Source organism: Giraffa tippelskirchi, chromosome 9 (assembly GCF_054371585.1).
Source record: "Giraffa tippelskirchi isolate mGirTip1 chromosome 9, T2T-mGirTip1v1.2.pri, whole genome shotgun sequence".
Lineage (NCBI taxonomy): Eukaryota > Metazoa > Chordata > Mammalia > Artiodactyla > Giraffidae > Giraffa > Giraffa tippelskirchi.
The window spans coordinates 24,019,841-24,039,257 of NC_137283.1; the positions used below are offsets into that span (position 1 = coordinate 24,019,841).

Sequence of the window (19,417 nt, forward strand, 5' to 3'; positions counted from 1 at the left end):
AACATTTTAATTGATGGTTTTGCTAACATTGATAAAAAAAGATAAAGGCTGACTTTCTCTATCCTTCTTTTGGATTATTCTAAAAGATATTTCAAAATGCTATCTGGAGGGTTGTAAAGGACATATTAATAGAGTACATTAAAATTCTCTATCTTTATTTACATAAGCCTCTCTGGCATTTAAAAACAAAACACTGCCATAGGTGTAGATATGCTTGGTTATCTAAAAACTGGGAAAACATTCTGGTGATAAAAATGGAAATTTGCATAAATATTTATCAAAGAGAATATAAGCCACCGAGAAGAAAGTAAAAGGCATTGAAGTGATTGATTACATATAATACAGGTATATATTTAAATTAGAACTTAAGGCTGAGATTACATTGCTAACAGACAATAGATTATAAAAGTATGTATGAAAATATCAAAGTACCATGGAATATGCTAAGGCTTCTAAAAATTTAGTAGCAATTTATAGAGCATTTATAGAGATTATTTTGCTTCTAAATTTATTCAGCAGATATTCACTAAACGTCTATTGTGTTCCAGGTACTGTGTTAAATATTACAATAGGTATGTGAAAAATAGATAATGTCAATATCAAGGATATTATTTTACAGAACTAAACTCATTGGTGAAAACACAAGCAGGTTGTGAACTATTATTGCATGCTGTCTCTGCACAAGTCCTCTACTAAGCATATGTATGCATTCTGTGCTCAGTCGTGTCCAACTCTTTGCGACCCCATGGACTGTAGCCCACTAGGCTCCTTTAGTCCCTGAGATTTCTCAGGCAAGAATACTGGAGCAGGTTGCCATCTCCTCCTCCGGGGGTTCTTCCTAACCAAAGGACTGGACACATGTCTCTTAAGTCTCCTGCACTGGCAGGCAGATTCTTTAACCACTAGTGCCACTTGGGAAGCCCTAATAAATGTGAATTTATTGAATCATTAAGTAAAGCTCTGTGCCCACTATTCATAGCATCCCCATTTTACAAGTCAGGAAAGCGAGGCATGGAAAGAAGGGGGTACCTCAATGTATCTGCTAGGTAGTATAGATTCCAACCATGTGTGTCTCTCTAGACTAGGAAGCACTTATTTTAGCAAGTGCTCTTTCACTTTAAGTTTACAAAGTATAGTTACTAATGAGGCCAAATGTTTATTTAGGTTTTTCTGTAACATCTTATGGAAAATCTAAATGAACCCTGGTCCACCTAATAGTGTCTCAGAGTACAAATTTGAGTATATACACACACACACACACACACACATATATATATGCATATGATAATCTTTAATATTTGGGGAGACAGAATACTGTGAAATGTAGTGAATAAGAGGAGGGGTATGATAGACAAAGTTACATAGTTTACTCCACATTCCCTAGGAAACAAAAGTAATAGTGAAGCAGGTAAATACATGTATGTATACATAGCCTTCCCAGGTGGTGCTAATGGTAAAGAACCTGCCTGCCAATGCAGGAGATGCAAGATGCAGAATGCAGGTTTGATCTCTGGGTCTGGGTCAGGAAGATCCCCAGGAGTAGGAAATGGCACCACATCCAGTATTCTTACATGGAGAATTCCAAGGGCAGAGTAGCCTGGTGGGCTACAATCCGTGAGGATATATATATAGCATTTGCATAACATTCTCTTTATATTGAAGGTTTTTAATTTGACTCCCAAAATGTAATGGAACATTTATGTGTGTGCATATATGCACATTTTCTCAGGACTCTAAGCTTTTCTGAAATAGTAAAACCAAGTTTGATATCAGCAGTGGCCACAGGACTGGAAGAGGTCAGTCTTCGTTCCAATCCCAAAGAAAGGCAATGCCAAAGAATGCTCAAACTACCGCACAATTGCACTCATCTCACATGCTAGTAAAGTAATGCTTAAAATTCTCCAAGCCAGACTTCAGCAATACGTGAACCGTGAACTTTCAGATGTTCAAGCTGGTTTTAGAAAAGGCAGAGGAACCAGAGATCAAATTGCCAATATCCGCTGGATCATCGAAAAAACAAGAGAGTTCCAGAAAAACATCTATTTCTGCTTTATTGACTATGCCAAAGCCTTTGACTGTGTGGATCACAATAAACTGTGGAAAATTCTGAAAGAGATGGGCATACCAGACCATCTGACCTGTCTCTTGAGAAACCTGTATGCAGGTCAGGAAGCAACAGTTAGAACTGGACATGGAACAACAGATTGGTTCCAAATAGGAAAAGGAGTACGTCAAGGCTGTATAATGTCACCCTGCTTATTTAACTTATATGCAGAGTACATCATGAGAAACGCTGGGCTGGAAGAAACACAAGCTGGAATCAAGATTGCCAGGAGAAATATCAATAACCTCAGATATGCAGATAACACCACCCTTATGGCAGAAAGTGAAGAAGAACTAAAGAGCCTCTTGATGAAGGTGAAAGAGGAGAGTGAAAAAGTTGGCTTAAAGCTCAACGTTCAGAAAACTAAGATCATGGCATCTGGTCCCATCACTTCATGGGAAATAGATGGGGAAACAGTGAAAACAGTGTCAGACTTTATTTTTTTGGGCTCCAAAATCACTGCTGATGGTGACTGCAGCCATGAAATTAAAAGACGCTTACTCCTTGGAAGGAAGGTTATGGCCAACCTAGATAGCATATTTAAAAGCAGAGACATTACTTTGCCAACAAAAGTCTGTCTAGTCAAGGCTATGGTTTTTCCAGTGGTCATGTATGGATGTGAGAGTTGGACGGAGAAGAAAGCTGAGCGCCAAAGAATTGATGCTTTTGAACTGTGGTGTTGGAGAAGACTCTTGAGAGTCCCTTGGACTGCAAGGATATCCAATCAATCCATCCTAAAAGAGATCAATCCTGGGTGTTCATTGGAAGATCTGATGTTGAAGCTGAAACTCCAGTACTTTGGCCACCTCATGCGAAGGGTTGACTCATTGGAAAAGACCCTAATGCTGGGTAGGATTGGGGGCGGAAGGAGAAGGGGACGACAGAGGATGAGATGGTTGGATGGCATAACCGACTCGATGGACATGGGTTTGGGTGGACTCTGGGAGTTGATGATGGACAGAGAGGCCTGGTGTGCTGCAATTCATTCGGTCGCAGAGAGTAGGACACGACTGAGCGACTGAACTGAACTGAACTATGGGAGAGTTTTAACCATAAACATAAGATAATGATGATAGCAATACTAATACTAAGGATGAGTTTTCTTCTCTTACACTGTCCTATGCAATAATGGTGTTATCAGTAGTAGTAGTACTTAGCAGATGTGGAGTTGGGGGTCAACTGCTTATGACTGAATCTCAGTTCAGTTCAGTTACTCAGTCGTGTCCACTCTTTGCAACCCCATGGACTGCAGCACGCCAGGCCTCCCTGTCCGTCACCAACTTCCGCAGTTTACTCAAAATCATGTCCATTGAGTCGGTGATGCCATCCAACCATCTCATCCTCTGTCATCCCCTTCTCCTCCCGCCTTCAATCTTTCCAGCGTCAGGGTCTTTTCAAATGAGTCAGCCATTCGCATCAGGTGGCCAAAGTATTGGAGTTTCACATTCAACATCAGTCCTTCCAACGAATATTCAGGGCTGATTTCCTTTAGGATGGACTGGTTGGATCTTCTTGCAGTTCAAGAAACTCTCAAGAGTCTTCTACAACACCACAGTTCAAAAGCATCAATGCTTTGATGCACAGCTTTCTTTATAGTCCAAGTCTCACATCCATGCATGACTACTGAAAAAAAAAAAAGCTTCGACTAGACTAACCTTTGTTAGCAAAGTAGTCTCTGTTTTTTAATATGCTGTCTAGGTTGGTCATAGCTTTTCTTCCAAGGTGTAAGCTTATTTTCATTTCATGGCAGCAGTCACAATCTGCAGTGGTTTTGGAGTCCAAAAAAATGAAATGTGTCACTGTTTCCACAGTTTCCCCATCTATTTGCATGAAGTGGTGGATTGATGCTTTTGAATTGTGGTGTTGGAGAAGACTCTTGAGAGTCCCTTGGACTGCAAGGAGATACAACCAGTCCATCCCTAAAGGAGGTCAGTCCTGGATGTTCATTGGAGGACTGATGTTGAAGCTGAAACTCCAATACTTTGGCCATCTCATGTGAAGAGCTGACTCATTGGAAAAGACTCTGATGCTGGGAAGGATTGGGGGCAGTATAGAAGGGGACAGCAGAGGATGAGATGGCTGGATGGCATCACCGACTCGACGGACATGAGTTTGGGTAAACTCTGGGAGTTGGTGATGGACAGGGAGGCCTGGCGTGCTGCAATTCATGGGGTCGCAAAGAGTCGGACACGACTGTGCAACTGAACTGAACTGAACTGATGGGACCGGATGCCATGGTCTTAGTTTTCTGAATGTTGTGCCTTAAGCCAACTTTTTCACTCTCCTCTTTCTCTTTCATCAAGGGGCTCTTTAGTTCTTCTTCACTTTCTGCCATAAGGTGGGTGTCATCTGCATATCTGAAGTTACTGATATTTCTCCTGGCAAACTTGATTCCAGCTTGTGCTTCATCCAGCCCAGTGTTTCTCGTGATGTACTCTGCATATAAGTTAAATAAGCAGGGTGACAATATGCAGCCTTTATGTACTCCTTTCCCTGTTGGAAAGTCTGTTGTTCCATGTCCAGTTCTAACTGTTGCTTCTTGACCTGCATACAGATTTCTCAGGAAGCAGGTCAGGTGGTCTGCTATTCTCATCTCTTTCAGAATTTTCCACAGTTTATTGTGATCCACACAGTCAAAGGCTTTGGCGTAGTCAATAAAGCAGAAATAGATGTTTCTGGAACTCTCTTGCTTTTTTGATGATCCAGCGGATGTTGGCAATTTGATCTCTGGTTCCCCTGCCTTTTGTAAAACCAGCTTGAACATCTGGAAGTTCACGGTTCAAGTATTGTTGAAGCCTTGCTTGGAGAATTTTGAGCGTCACCTTACTAGCTTGTGAGATGAATGCAATTATGCAGTAGTTTGAGCATTCTTTGGCATTGCCTTTCTTTGGGACTGCAATGAAAACTGACCTTTTCCAGTCCTGTGGCCACTGGTGACTTTTCCAAACTTGCTGGCATATTGAGTGCAGCACTTTCACAGCATCATCTTTTAGGATTTGCAAGAGCTCAGCTGGAATTCTATCACCTAGCTTTGTTCATAGTGATGCTTCCTAAGACCCACTTGACTTTGCATTCCAGGATGTCTGGCTCTAGTTGAGTGATTGCACCATTGTGATTATCTGGGTTGTGAAAATCTTTTTTGTACAAAGCTTCTGTGTATTCTTGCCACCTCTTCTTAATATCTTCTGCTTCTGTTAGGTCCATACCATTTCTGTCCTTTATTGAGCCCATCTTTGCTTGCAATTTTCCCTTGGTATCTCTAATTTTCTTTCTTTTTTTTTTTTTAATAAATTTATTTATTTTAGTTGGGGGCTAATTACTTTACAATATTGTAATAGTTTTTGCCATACATTGACATGAATCAGCCATGAGTTTACATGTGTTCCCCTTCCTGGACCCCTCACCCACCTCCCTCCCCATCCCATCCCTCTGGGTCATCCCATTGCCCCGGCCCTGAGCCTTTGTCTCATGCATCGAACATGGAATGGTGTTCTGTTTCACATATGATAATATACATGTTTCAATGCTATTCTCCCAGAACGTCCCACCCTCACCTTCTCCCTCAGAGTCCATAAAATTGTTCTATGCATCTGTGTCTCTTATTCTGTCTCACATATAGGGTTATCGTTACCATCTTTCAAATTCCGTATATATGCATTAGTATACTGTATTGTTGTTTTTCTTTCTGGCTTACTTCACTCTGTATAATGGGCTCCAGTTTCATCCATCTCAGTAGAACCGATTCAAATGTATTTTTTTAATGGCTGAGTAATATTCCATTGTGTATATGTACCACAGCTTCCTTATCCATTCGTCTGCTGATGGACATCTAGGTTGCTTCCATGTCCTGGCTATTGTAAACAGTGCTGCGATGAACATTGGGGTACACGCGTCTCTTTCAATTCTGGTTTCTTTGGTGTGTATATTTTCTTGAAGAGATCTCTAGTCTTTCCCATTCTGTTGTTTTCCTCTATTTCTTTTCACTGATCACTGAGGAAGGCTTTCTTATCTCTCCTTGTTATTCTTTAGAACTCTGCACTCAAATGGGTATATCTTTCCTTTTCTTCTTTGCTTTTACTTCTCTTCTTTCTCAGCTATTTGTAAGGCCTCCTCAGACAGCCATTTTGCTTTTTTGCATTTCTTCTTCTTGGGGATGATCTTGATCCCTGTCTCCTGTACAATGTCACAAGCCTCCGTCCATAGTTCATCAGGCACTCTGTCTATCGGATTAGTCCCTTAAATCTATTTTTCACTTCCACTGAACTTAACTCAGATGACCATTATATCTACTACTTTGGGCAAGAATCCCTTAGAAGAAATGGAGTAGGCATCATAGTCAACAGAAGAGTCTGAAATACAGTACAATCTCGAAAATGACAGAATGATCTCTGTTCGTTTCCAAGGCAAACCATTCAATATCACGGTAATCCAAGACTATGGCCCGACCAGTAATGCTGAAGAAGCTGAAGTTGAATGCTTCTATGAAGACCTACAAGACCTTCTAGAACTAACACCCAAAAAAGATGTCCTTTTCATTATAGGGGACTGGAATGCAAAAGTAGAAAGTCAAGAAACACCTGGAGTAACAGGCAAATTTGGCTTTGGAGTATAGAATGAAGCAGGGCAAAGGCTAATAGAGTTTTGCCAAGAGAATGCACTGGTCATAGCAAACACCCTCTTCCAACAACACAAGAGAAAACTCTACACGAGGACATCCAGATGGTCAACACCGAAATCCGATTGATTATATTCTTTGCAGCCAAAGATGGAGAAGCTCTATACAGTCAGCAAAAACAAGACAGGGAGCTGATTGTGGCTCAGATTATGAACTCCTTATTGCCAAATTCAGACTTAAATTGAAGAAAGTAGGGAAAACCACTACACCATTCAGGTATGATCTCAATTGAATCTCTTATGATTATACAGTGGAAATGACTGAATCTGAGCCCTCATATTTAATATTTGTATCACTGGGTCCACGTTATTCAACTTTGCAAGTTGTCAGCTTTCTCATCTGTAACATGGGAATATTAATATTATCTGTTTCACTGAGTCATGAGGTGAAAATCAGGTAAACTTTTTAACATTCTTAGCAATATGCCCTACTCCTAGTTAGCCATCAGTAGGTTTTTAATGAACTAATTTTTCATTCTTCTAAACAATGTAAGCACTTTTGCAATTCCATGAACAGTAACAGCAGGGAAAGGACAAAGTGTTTTGTCACAATTCAACACAGCAACCTGAGAGGTATATGATAGACTTTTTAAAAGGAGCCTAATGAGAGATTGTCCCCAGCATTTCACTGACTAAGACTCTACATTCAATTCATACCACTTCCTGTCTGTACTTGTGGAATCATTTTTTCTGATCTGCAGTGTTCTCATTTTTATTTTGAGTATGGAAATAGGCTTCTTGTAAGGACTGGATTAATTAAGTGCTACCTATTAATCTTATTTGTTGTTGATATCAGTTTTGGTCTTTGCTTTCCTACATAACTCAGACCAGTGTTTTTGAATTTCACTTGCCTTCTTACTCCTGCCTGACATCTTAAAAATCTCTTTCCTCTGACTGGTATGGTTTGTGACTTTAACTAAGAGATAGTTATCAGTCCCTGGACTATCTTGGTTTTGGCATCACCAAGTTCTAATACTTAACTGATGGTGTATGTATGTTTCCTCCTTACCTCTTTCTCTGTGATCATTTCACAGTTCAGTGATAACACTGTTCCTCTCCAGTGTCTATTCTCAAATATCCACTTAATTAGAATATTTCACCTGTTCACACAATAAAATTGAAAAATTTCCCCCAAATTACCAAAGTTTAGTAGTCTATTTAGATGATTAAATCGCAAATTAAGGCATTTACATTTAAAATGTTCTGTAATAATTAGAATTTAAAGACATTTGCATGTATAGATGTATTATGATCATTCAACAATAGAATAATTAGTAGTTATAATGTGTAATACATCACACTATTCTTCTAATTGCATTCAGGCATTAATAAAAAGGTGGAAATTCAGAACTACAAGCCGTGTCTGACAGTCAAATGACATTGGGGGATTTTATATTGGGATAGAAAGATAGAAAATGTAGAAAAACTGAGCCACCAACATTTGCAAACACTTTAAGGTTAACTGATAAATTGAAGGCAGACTATATAGTGTGAATGAACGTCCAGCATTTCAATCTTCCCACATCATGGGATGTAGCACAAAGGGAAAACAAAAGTAATAGATGCCTTAACTAGTTGCCTTCTACTTTTATATCCTTTGCTTTCTACTTTTGAGCTATTGTGAATAAAACATCAGAAACATAGACCGTGATGTCACGTGAACTCGTAGGAGTCTTTTACCTGGAACATGTGTCAAATGTTGTGTTATTCTAAGGAATTAGTCAAAGACTAATGTTGAATGTTTTTCCCCTTGCTTTCCCAAGTTGTATGAGATACTTGTTCATTATAAACTTCATAAATACAATAGATATTAGCATCCACATCCAGTTTATCACTACAGTGAATCTAAAGCATGCCCAATCTTTGATTTACCTACATATAGAAAAAACAGATCTATATTATCTAGACACCATGTGCATAAAAAATGAGGAAGTCTCTGCTTTTTTTCTTTAGTATTAACCTAGCCTATCACAAAATTTTAGGACACGGAAGACTAGTAATAGCTAAATTTCTTAAACTCAGAGAAATTAGGACATTGGGCAATTACAATTTCATATTGCTGAAACTAGAGCAATACTGCTATTTTTATAGTTAGATTATTAACTGGAGTATTGCTTCCAGTTCTGTCTAAAGATAATACTGTAGACCATGAAATTTTAATTGACTGTCTAATTTTACTGATATCTAGAAAATGTAAAATAGATTGGATTAAAATGAGATAAGAAGTAGAAAAGTATGTATAAATTTTGACTCTGCACAATTTAGGTTTTAGGTAAAATGTCCCACTGGAATCCATTTAAGATCAAATATTGATATTACATTTTAATAATTTTAGCACCTGATTAGCATAGTTAAGGTGCAGTATCTGTGCTAATCTTACTGTCATTTAATAAGTTATCTTTTAAAGATTACTTATTTTAACAAGCTACAAAAAGTAATATACAAACAAGTAAATATCAATGCTTCCTCGTTTAAATCAAAATAAAGGTTTTCTTTTTCATCTTTTTTATGTCAGTAACTTTAAACATCTCTAATGTTATTTATACACAGAAAATATCTCACACCTCTGTCCAGGATAAATTTAAAGGTTTAATCAGTGGATTATTAAAATGTATTTTATGATTCTTATAAAATCATCAGAGTAGTAAAAAACCCAACAGGTAGCCTGGAAAAAGAGATAAAAGGATAGAGACAGAATAAAAATGCAGTGCTATCTCCAAACAGAGATGATCAAATAGGCACAGAAAATAAAATCTCGTCCCTCTACTAAATGGCATAGATCATATTCTGTGAAGCACAATACACTTATTATCTTTAATCAATTCTAAACAAGGGAAAATACATACCAGAAAAATTCAGCAAAATTTGTGGAAGGAATTCTTAAATATGTTATCATATCTTTTATTTTTTCTGCCTTTTAAGAAAGAGCACAAATATTCTTTTCAGTAAAGAGTTATTCAAGTTCAAAAGAGAAAACAAATGCTCTCAATTTGCTGATATTTCTGTTTTTTAAAAATTAATTGCTTTACTTATTTTTGGTCACCCCACATGGCATGTGGGATCTTAGTTACCCAAGGAGAGACTGAACCTGGGCCCTCAGCAGTGAGATCACAGAGATCCCACAAATCTTTCTTAGAGTATATCCTTTAGAGACTTGCCAGATGAAAGCCTACAGTCTCTTCCACAAGTATCTAGTAGAAGATTTGTATTCCATTACTTCCTTTCCTGGTGGCTCAGTGGAACAAATCTGCCTGCCATGAAGGAAATATGGATTCAATCCCTGATCCGGGAAGATCCCCTGGAGAAGGAAATAGCAACCCACTCCAGTATTCTTGCCTGAAAAATCCCCATGGACAGAGGAACCTGGCACGTTACAGAACATGGGGTCTCAAAGAATCAGACATGACTGAGGGCCTGAACAACAACTGCAACTCCTTGTCTGAATCCCATTTATCCCCCCAAGCCTACTTTGATGTTCACTGTTTCAGACACAGCTTATGCATCTCCCCAGGGTCTCTGAGTGCCATTGGCTGCCAAAAGTCCAGATAATGCAGCTCCACTGGCAAAGGGGCAGCCATCACATAAATTCCATTTTCTTTCCTCCAAAAATTTTTTTTCCCCAAGTAATTTCTGTATGGAGACAGTCTATGTAAGCCAGCTGATGCCAGCCTGCCTCTTGTGTATTTATGTGGGTTAAAGTGAGCCACTGGCCTGCGTTGCCACCTATATTTACTTGCTTCACTCTTACTTTTGTTTCCTAGGGAATCTGGAGTAAAATATGTAAGTTTCTCTATCATACCCCTCCTCTTATTCACTACATTTCACAGTCCTCTCTCTGTCTCTCCAAATATTAAAGATTGGCAGTTTTGTCCCAAATAAATAAAATGATATGGGGAATTCCATGGTATTCCAGTGGTTAGGATTATGTACTTCCACTTAAGGGGCACAGGTTCAGTTTGATCTTTGGTCAGACAGGAACTAAGATATCTTATTTAAAAACTAAAAAATAAATAACTTACTTAGCCATAGCCAAGATGCAGGTCTTTGCATCCTGATTTCTATTGAATCATTATCTGAATCATTATGTTGCCTTGTATTTTGAATTTTCCTTTATTTCAAATTGAGAGAAAGGTAGACTTCCTACGAAGGAATCCTTCATCCTACCAACACATGTCTAGTCTCCCTCATTATCAACATTCTCCACCTGAGTGGTACATTTGTTACAACTGATATTGTCACCCAAAGACCATAGTTTGCCTTAGAGTTCACCCTTGGTGTTGTACATTCTGTTTGTTTAGAAGCATAATAACAACATGTATCCATTATTATAATGGGCTTTCCCGATGGCTCAGCATTAAAGAATTTGTCTGAAATGTAGGAGATACGGGTAGACACATGTTTAATTCCTGGGTCAGGAAGATCCCCAGGAGAAGGAAATGGCAATGCACTCCGGTATTCTTGCCAGGATAATTCCATGGACAGATGAGCCCAGAGGGCTACAGTCTATGGGGTCGCAAAAGAGTTGGACATGACTGAGCACACACACACACGCATTATTATAATATCATACAGAATATTTCCACTGAACTAAAAATTCTTTGTATTCTACCTATTTGTTTTTCCCTCCTCCACCTATTTGTTTGTCCCTCCTTGGCAACTACTGATTTTTGTACTGTCTCCAAAGTTTTGCCTTTTCCAGAATGTCATATAGTTGTAATCACACAGTATATAAAATTTCAGATTGGCTTTCTCCCTAGGTAATATGTATTTAAGACCCTTCTATGTGTTTCCATGACTTGTTAGCTCATTTCTTTTTAACAATAATATTCCATTGCTTGGATATACCACAGCTTATTAGCCATTTGCTTACTTAAGAATATCTTGGTTAATTCCAATTTTGGCAATTATGAATAAAGATGCTATAAATTATATAGTGTGCAGCATTTGTGTGGACATATTTTTAAATCCTTTGAGTAAATGTTAAGGAGTACAATATCTGAGTTGTATGGTAAGAGTATTTTTAATTTTGTAAGAAACTGCCAAACTATCTTTCAAAGTGGCTGTACCATGTTGCATTTCCATCAACAATGAATGATAGTTCCCATTTCTCCATATCCTTGCCAGCATTTGGTGTTAGTGTTCCAGATTTTGGTCATTCAGAGAAGTGTGTAGTGGTATCTTGTTTCAATTTACATTTTCCTGATGACATATGCTATGGAACATCTTTTCAAATGTGTATCTGCCATCTGTGTATCTTGTATGCTGAGGAGTATGTTAAGGTCTTTTGCCCATTTTATAATAGAGTTGTTTTCCTATCCTTGAGTTTAAAGAGTTCTTTGCACATTTTAGAAAAAATATTTTGTTAGATGTATATTCTGAAAATATTTTTTTCCCAGACTGTGGCTTGACTTCTCATTATGTTGACATTGTCTTTCACAGAACAGAAGCTTTTTGAGGTTTGTGGTTTTTTTTTTGCTTTTTTTATTTTAATAAAGTCCAAGTTATTATGTCTTTTCTTCATGGATCTGCCTTTGATACTGTATCTAAAAAGTCTTGGCCTTTCCCAAGGTCATCTAGATTTTCCCCTATGATATCTTCTAAGAATTTTACAGTTTACAGTTTTGTTTTCTACATTTAAGTCTGTGATCTATTCTGAGCTGTTTTTTTTTTTTTTTTCCTTTGTGAAGGGTATAAGGTCTGTGTCTAAATTTTTTTGCATGTGGTTGTCCAGTTGCTTCAGCACCATTTGTTGAAAATAATATCTTTATTTTACTGCTTCTGCTCCTTTGTCATAATTTTCTTTCTAGACAAGCTTTAACTCTCTAAACAGATTGTAAAAGGAAGCTTTTTTTTTTTTAATTGAAGTATAATTGCTTTACAATGTTGTGTTAGTTAAAGCTAAGTTTTTTGCTTCAAGTGACATAGGGGTTTTAAGACCATGACCTCTAAAATCAGCTTGGTTTTCGTGTTCTGACTCTCTCCTGTTGGCTTTGTTACTTTGGAAGCACTTGTTTTCTATGAAAATTTATATGTAAATGGGAATAACAGTAGTTATAACATCAGTTTGTTTTGTGAATTAAAATTTTTAAGTGCATTAAAAATGCTGAGTTAAGCCTAGAAGATAATGACTACCACCAAATGGTAGCTGTTATTCTTTTTTGTATCTGTCTGTGGGGTCGCACAGAGTAGGACATGACTGAAGCGACTTAGCAGCAGCAGCAGCAAGAAGTCCTATAATTCATAGAAAGAAAAGTGAAAGTGAAGTCGCTCAGTCGTGTCCTACTCTTTGCGACCCCACGGACTGTAGCCTACCAGGCTCCTCCATCCAAGGGATTTTCCAGGCAAGAGTACTGAAGTGGGTTGCCGTTTCCTACTCCAGGGGATCTTCCCCACCCAGGGATCGAACCCAGGTCTCCCGCATTGTAGGCAGACACTTTACTGTCTGAGCCACCAGGAAAGTCCATAGATACTACATAAATATATGTTTTCTGATTGTGTATGCCCCAAAACCTTTAGTCTCTTTCTAGGAGCAGATGTATATTTATTACCATTACCAATAAAAGTCACTTAGGCAAATAATTTCTTAATTTAAAAGTAAAGGCTAGTATAAGTATAAACATAGGGCTTATTTAGCTAAATGACTTTCAGTTAGTTTGTTGTACCGTATAAACTAGGACAAAACTTGAGGTAAAAAAATACATTCAAATCAGTCTTACCGAGTGTGTATATATATATATATATATATATATATATATATACACACATATGAGAGAGTAAATTTTAATCATTATTTAATATAGTTCCAATCATGAAACTAAAGTTTTAATAAAATACTTCATACAAAAATTAATTATTATGTTAATATAGACCCTATTGAGGGGTTTCTAATTCTTTAGTTTATTTACAGAAATTACTGTAATAATAGTCTTTGCATTTTATTAGTCTCTTTCCTATCTCCAGACAAGTATTAGTGTTTCTTTGGTCTCTTGTATTGATTAACATCATGCACAGTGTGTTTAAATTTATATGTAATGGGATGTGAGTGGAGCAGGACAAGTAAACAAAAATAAAAACCTACATGGCATGGCATCAGAATTGGTAGCATAAATAAATTCAATATATTTTTTTTCAGAAAATACATTTTTCTCAGGTGCCTAGGGGAAAAACTGGGCATGCATGGATGCATGCCATTTATTTTTTCAACTACTCTTAATGAACAAGAGGAATATATATTTTAAACAGATTAAATAGCTAAAGATATGTTTCTCATGAACTGATTAATCAAAGATGTTTAAGTGTCATTATACAGTTAACTGAAAGCATTTAACTAGCCAAAAGATTGTTTAGGGGTGTTACCTGGGGAGATTAAAAATGAAATCAAACACATTTTAATTTGCATAGAAATAAAAGCATCACTGCCACCAGTGTCTATTTAAAAAAACAAAACAAAACAAAAAAAAAACCCTGATTTCTGTAGTTGCATTTTATGCCTAATGTATAATTACTGGTGTGAAGAGCCAAATGTTTCAAGTTAAATGTTTGGTTCAATTGTTCTAAACTCCACAGCAGAAATCAGGCATCACGTATGCAGACCTTAGAATTCAACAAAATGTGACTCCGTGTTTAATATACACAAATAATGTAAGAAACAACTTTGTAGTGGCTGACAGACAACACAAATGCAGATTTAGGGTGACTGAATGGTGACATAAATTAGGAGATGGCAGATAAGGGTCTTTGCTAAATAATGTAATGATTTGGAGTCATGATGTGTCTTTATTTCGATGGCATGCCAGAGAGTGTGCTGCTAGGCTGATTCCCATAAAATGTGAAGGAAATGTAATTTAAAATTAACAAAATAGCATCAGATGGAAAGCTTAGCTAAAGTAATCCAATGAAAGAGGCCTAAGAGGAATATTTAGCTGTTCAGTATAAGGAGGGAAAGATAAAGAAAAGTGTCTCCATTTGCTGCAGTATTTTAGGATGCCTGAGAAAACACAAAAAGGAATTAATACAGATTTATATGCTAACATGCCTTACAGCCCAAGCAAATCAAAAGAAAAGATAGGAAATTATAAAGTTGGCAAAGGACAAAAAGTTGTGAAAATAGGACTTAAAAGAAATGCTTTAAAAAGCATGCTCCCAAAATAACTGGAAGAGAACGGGTTGAAAGGACAATGGGAGAAAGAGTTGTGCATAACAGAATGGAGAAGTTTGAACATTGTGAGGACATTTTGGCTACACTTTCATTACATTTATGATGATGAGCCTATTGTGCGATTTTCCTCAGGGCTTTAAAATTTTGCAAATGTAAAGTTATATCTACAGCCTACTTTGAGATAGATAGATGAGATTCAAACACAGCCAGATGAACTTAAACTAGTAAGTTTATCCCTTAGGTCCTTGGTTTCCCTCAGATATAAAAAGTGAGGGAATTGGGCTGAAACATTCATGATTATTACCTTTTTCACTCCAGCTTTGTAATTCAGGGATTACGGAATATGTGTATCTGGGCAAGGCTTCCCCTCGCTATCTTGAACATGGATGGGTAGTTTTGAAAGTGGTGGATGCTAGTGGGATTTCCAATTTTAGATCCCCTTTGGCTACTGAATTATTGTATTCCTCAGAAACTTTACAAAACTAAGCTTACAGACTGACTGAGCAGGGGGAGGGTCAACTGGACATGCCTCCTTGTCTGCTGACTCTGATTCCTTCTTAATTTTAACATAATTTCATACCTAGATCAAGTCCTTTATGGAGCTTAGGAAATTTATCCTTGTGTGTTCAATTTTGATATCCCTGTCTATATGTCAACAAAAATTATAGTTCATGTTACATTGAAAATCCAAGGGTTTCCTAGTGGTTCAGTGGTTAGGAATCCACCTGCCAATGAATGGAACATGGGTTTGATCCCTGGACTGGGAAGATCCCACAGTCCACGGGATAACTGAGCCCATGCATCACAACTAGTGAGCCTACATCCTAAAGCCTGCACACCGTGACTGCTGAAGCCTGTGCTCCCTAGTACCCGTGTTCTGCAACAAGAGAAGCTACTGAAATGAGAAGCCCACGCACCATGACTAGAGAGTAGCTCCTGCTTGCTGCAACTAGAGAAAACCCGCCTACAGCAATGAAGACCTAGCTCAGCCCTAAATAAATAAATTAATAATTTTTTAGAAAAGAAAAGAAAATCCAATCAGTCATTTGAACATTGTGGATGCAGGATGCTAAGCCATTAAGTGAACTGATTTATTTTATTATATTGATGTGAATTAAGACTCCATCTTTCAGTATGTTGACAACAAATGGATTCATTCTAATACCTTTTATAGATACAAAGATAGAATTTGTATATGTCATTGTTTTCAGAAGAGCTTTTGTCTAACTGGAAAAAAAAAATGAGGGACAAATAATGTGTACAGTATGACAGTCTGCCTTTAGAGCCACAGATGGACACTATATTACATCAGAAAGCTAATTAAAAACCTACAGCGTGGTGTTTAAGATTACACATGGCTTTGTAATCAGAGCTTCCTGAAATGCTTTTCTATCATCTACTGTCTCTGTGACTGTGGACATGATGCCTAACTTCTCTAAACCTTAGCTTTAACCATCTAAAAAATATGAATAAATGATACCCCCCATAGATATCATGTGAAAATTAAGTGGTATTGTATCTAACATCTCAACACATCATCTGTCAATTGTAGGTAGGATATTACTGGATATTATTATTATAATTAGATGTGATAAGGCTTACGTTCAACTATGGCAAGGGTATATTGCTGACTGAATTGGTTAATTTAATCTGAGAAGGAATGAAACTCTATATTATTAAGTATACCGAAGAATCCCTTGAATACTCAAAGAACCGACTGTTGGATGACTCATAAAATAATTTGATTCTCTACTTAGAGAAATCAAGGATGAAATATATCCTGTATTGAGGAAGGAAAGTCCATTATCTATATCTTCAAAATGGCATCAAGTATGAAGCTAACTATGGGTTACGACAGCCACACAGAAAATCTGCTCCTCCCACATTCCTCATCTAAGAAATCTTCCATCTACCCTTCAAGTGCCAGGTCACTTACCTCCAACCTGCTGAGGCCTTTCTCTACTCCTGTGAGCTGCATTTGTGAGTCTCCACCCCATCCTGTCTGTGGCGACACACACCCCACTGCACTGGAGCTGTTGACCTGCCTGCTTCCCTCACGAAGACTCTGAGCTCATTCAAATTTATAAACCTAGAAACTTTCGCATGGCCTGTCAAATTGGTGTGCAACTGTGCTTATAAATAAATGAGTAGCTTGACAAGTCACACTTGAGAATCAGATTTGTCAGTCTAAATCAGGAATTCTCCATCTCTGCTCTCAAGAGATCCAGGAGATTCTTAGGGCACTCCTTGGGTTGCTTGTGGCTGCAAAGTGGGGAGGGTGTTGAGGGGGCCTCTGATTCTCTCTCCAGGACATTAGCCGGATTTGTTCAATTTTACCTGTTTCATTAAATGAGCTTGCATGTAAATTTCCTTTGGAAACTTTTTAAAATTCTGTAGTGGAAATTTTTTAAAAAAATAAAGGAAATAGGGATATAGTGACTTTAAAAAGGAGAAGGCAATGGCACCCCACTCCAGTACTCTTGCCTGGAAAATCCCATGGACGGAGGAGCCTGGTAGGCTGCAGTCCATGGGGTCGCTAGGAGTGGGACACGACTGAACAACTTCCCTTTCACTTTTCACTTTCATGCATTGGAGAAGGAAATGGCAACCCACTCCAGTGTGCTTGCCTGGAGAATCCCAGGGAAGGGGGAGCCTGGTGGGCTGCTGTCTATGGGGTCGCACAGAGTCGGACACGACTGAAGCGACTTAGCAGCAGCAGACTTTAAAAAATACTCTGACAGCCTCACTCTTCATTTTGAAAATATTAATGAAACTAACTGCCATTTAGTTTGTTTTTTCTTTCTTCAACTGGATCATAATTTCTACCAAGACAAAAATTCTGTTTCTATTTCTATTTCTTTACTTTGCCCACTGGTAGCTCTAAGAAGTTATAGCTGTAACAAACAGCTTAACAAACCTGTCAAGCATTTTCTTTACCTAAGGAGCATTATACTTTAAGCCTATCAAGTCAGCACTTCTTTCTTCCAAAGTCAAACCAAGAACAAAAGGTGATTTGTATACATTGTACTAATAACTGACCTATTCTGTCTTTAAAATTATTGCTGCTGAATATTTATGAAAACTTTGTAAGATACAAATGTCGCTCAGAAATTAGAAGCAAGCATATAAGTAAGTTGACACCATTTGAAGGCTAATTGTATTCATATTTTCAAAACTAACTGAGCTGAGCAATGAGGTAAGATGAGGAGCTGAGCATGTTAGTATAGAAAGCAGAGCTCTTGGAGGAAAGAAAATGAATCAAAATTTCTATTTTTAAAATGATTTGTTTGCACCAAAGCAGTGTTTCTTTTGCTGCTATTGAACAGTCTCAGCTTTACTTGAGAACAGAGTGAATTTGCAAAAATGCAGATTACTCAACGCTGCTTCATGCCTATGGACTCAAAATCTTGAATGCAACCCTGGGATTCTGCATTTTTCCACAACGTTCTTAGGTTCATAATCATGCATGATCTTGAAATCTTAGGCACAACAATCTTATGCATGATAGTGAAAGCTACTGATCTAGCCTGTGAATTCGTAGCAACTCCACAACGAAGCTTATATGCATTTTCAGTGATAGCTTCTAGTACAAGAATTTATAGGATGCTATTTATTTGTGGAACTTCTTTGCTATATTTACCTTTGGCTTAAATCCACATGATGTTGTTACCCATCATTAAAACATTTCCCTATTTTAAATAGGGAACTAAAGCAACGGTAGTCTAAGCAAGACAGTAGAGTAAAACAGTACATACAGAGCTGGACAGGTTGGGTTTAAAGGCAGGCTTTACATCTTTAATGAACTGGAGCTTTTTCAGACCATGGCAGGCAGGTGGTTCTATAAACATTGTGCTAAAGGGTCAGTGCTCCAGGCCAGTGGAGGCCAGTGAGGATTAAGGAAAGAAGACTGGATGGCAAGAGGGAAAATATAGGGCAAGAGTGACATGGGCACACATAGGATTTTAGCTTGTTACATCTTTGCGTGACATAGGCAAGAGTATCAGATGGCTCTTGACATCTTCAGCATGTATTCCCTTGGAAAGGCTCACCTTAACAAGGCTCTCAGGAGTTGAGTATGAACAATTTAAAATTTTATTACAAAGAAGCAGCACAGAAGGGAGATTGTAATAAGCCTAGCATTATGCAGACTGTCATTCTTCCTTAAACATGGGAACATATGGTTCATTTGCCTGTTTGATACTCATGCTACCTGATGTACTAAGCAGTATTACATTAAGTAGTTGATGATACAAAATAAAATGAGATTTGTTTGCTTGTTCCATTAGGAAGCTCTGCAAGGAGTAAGGGATAGGAAAGCCTATTTATCAGTTGCTACATTTTGGCTAAAGTTGTATTAAAAAAAGTGTGTGTGGAGGGGATATTTTAAGACTGAATGATTGGGAATAAAAGTTTAAAAAGAAAGGAAGAATAATGGTGATTTAGAAAGCAGTTACTGAAAGATACATGCATACTGTGTGCTC

At 37.7% G+C, this 19,417-nt stretch overlaps 2 protein-coding genes across 15 annotated transcripts in view; one reads left to right on the forward strand and one right to left on the reverse strand.

Moving 5' to 3' along the window:
- The window catches only part of LOC145520800 (uncharacterized), a 319,869-nt gene that overhangs the window by 132,121 nt on the left and 168,331 nt on the right, over positions 1 to 19,417 (forward strand). Inside the window, exon 6 of one of the 13 annotated variants that reach the window (XM_081528235.1) lies at positions 6,508 to 8,132. The exons of the other annotated variants lie outside the window; for them this stretch is intronic. The gene's annotated coding sequence lies outside the window, so the exon portion shown is untranslated. Of the gene's footprint in view, positions 1 to 6,507; positions 8,133 to 19,417 lie in introns of those variants that run through there. 13 annotated transcript variants of the gene reach the window in all.
- CNTN6 (contactin 6) overlaps positions 1 to 19,417 on the reverse strand; it is a 236,222-nt gene that overhangs the window by 47,220 nt on the left and 169,585 nt on the right. The gene's annotated exons all lie outside the window — the stretch shown is intronic.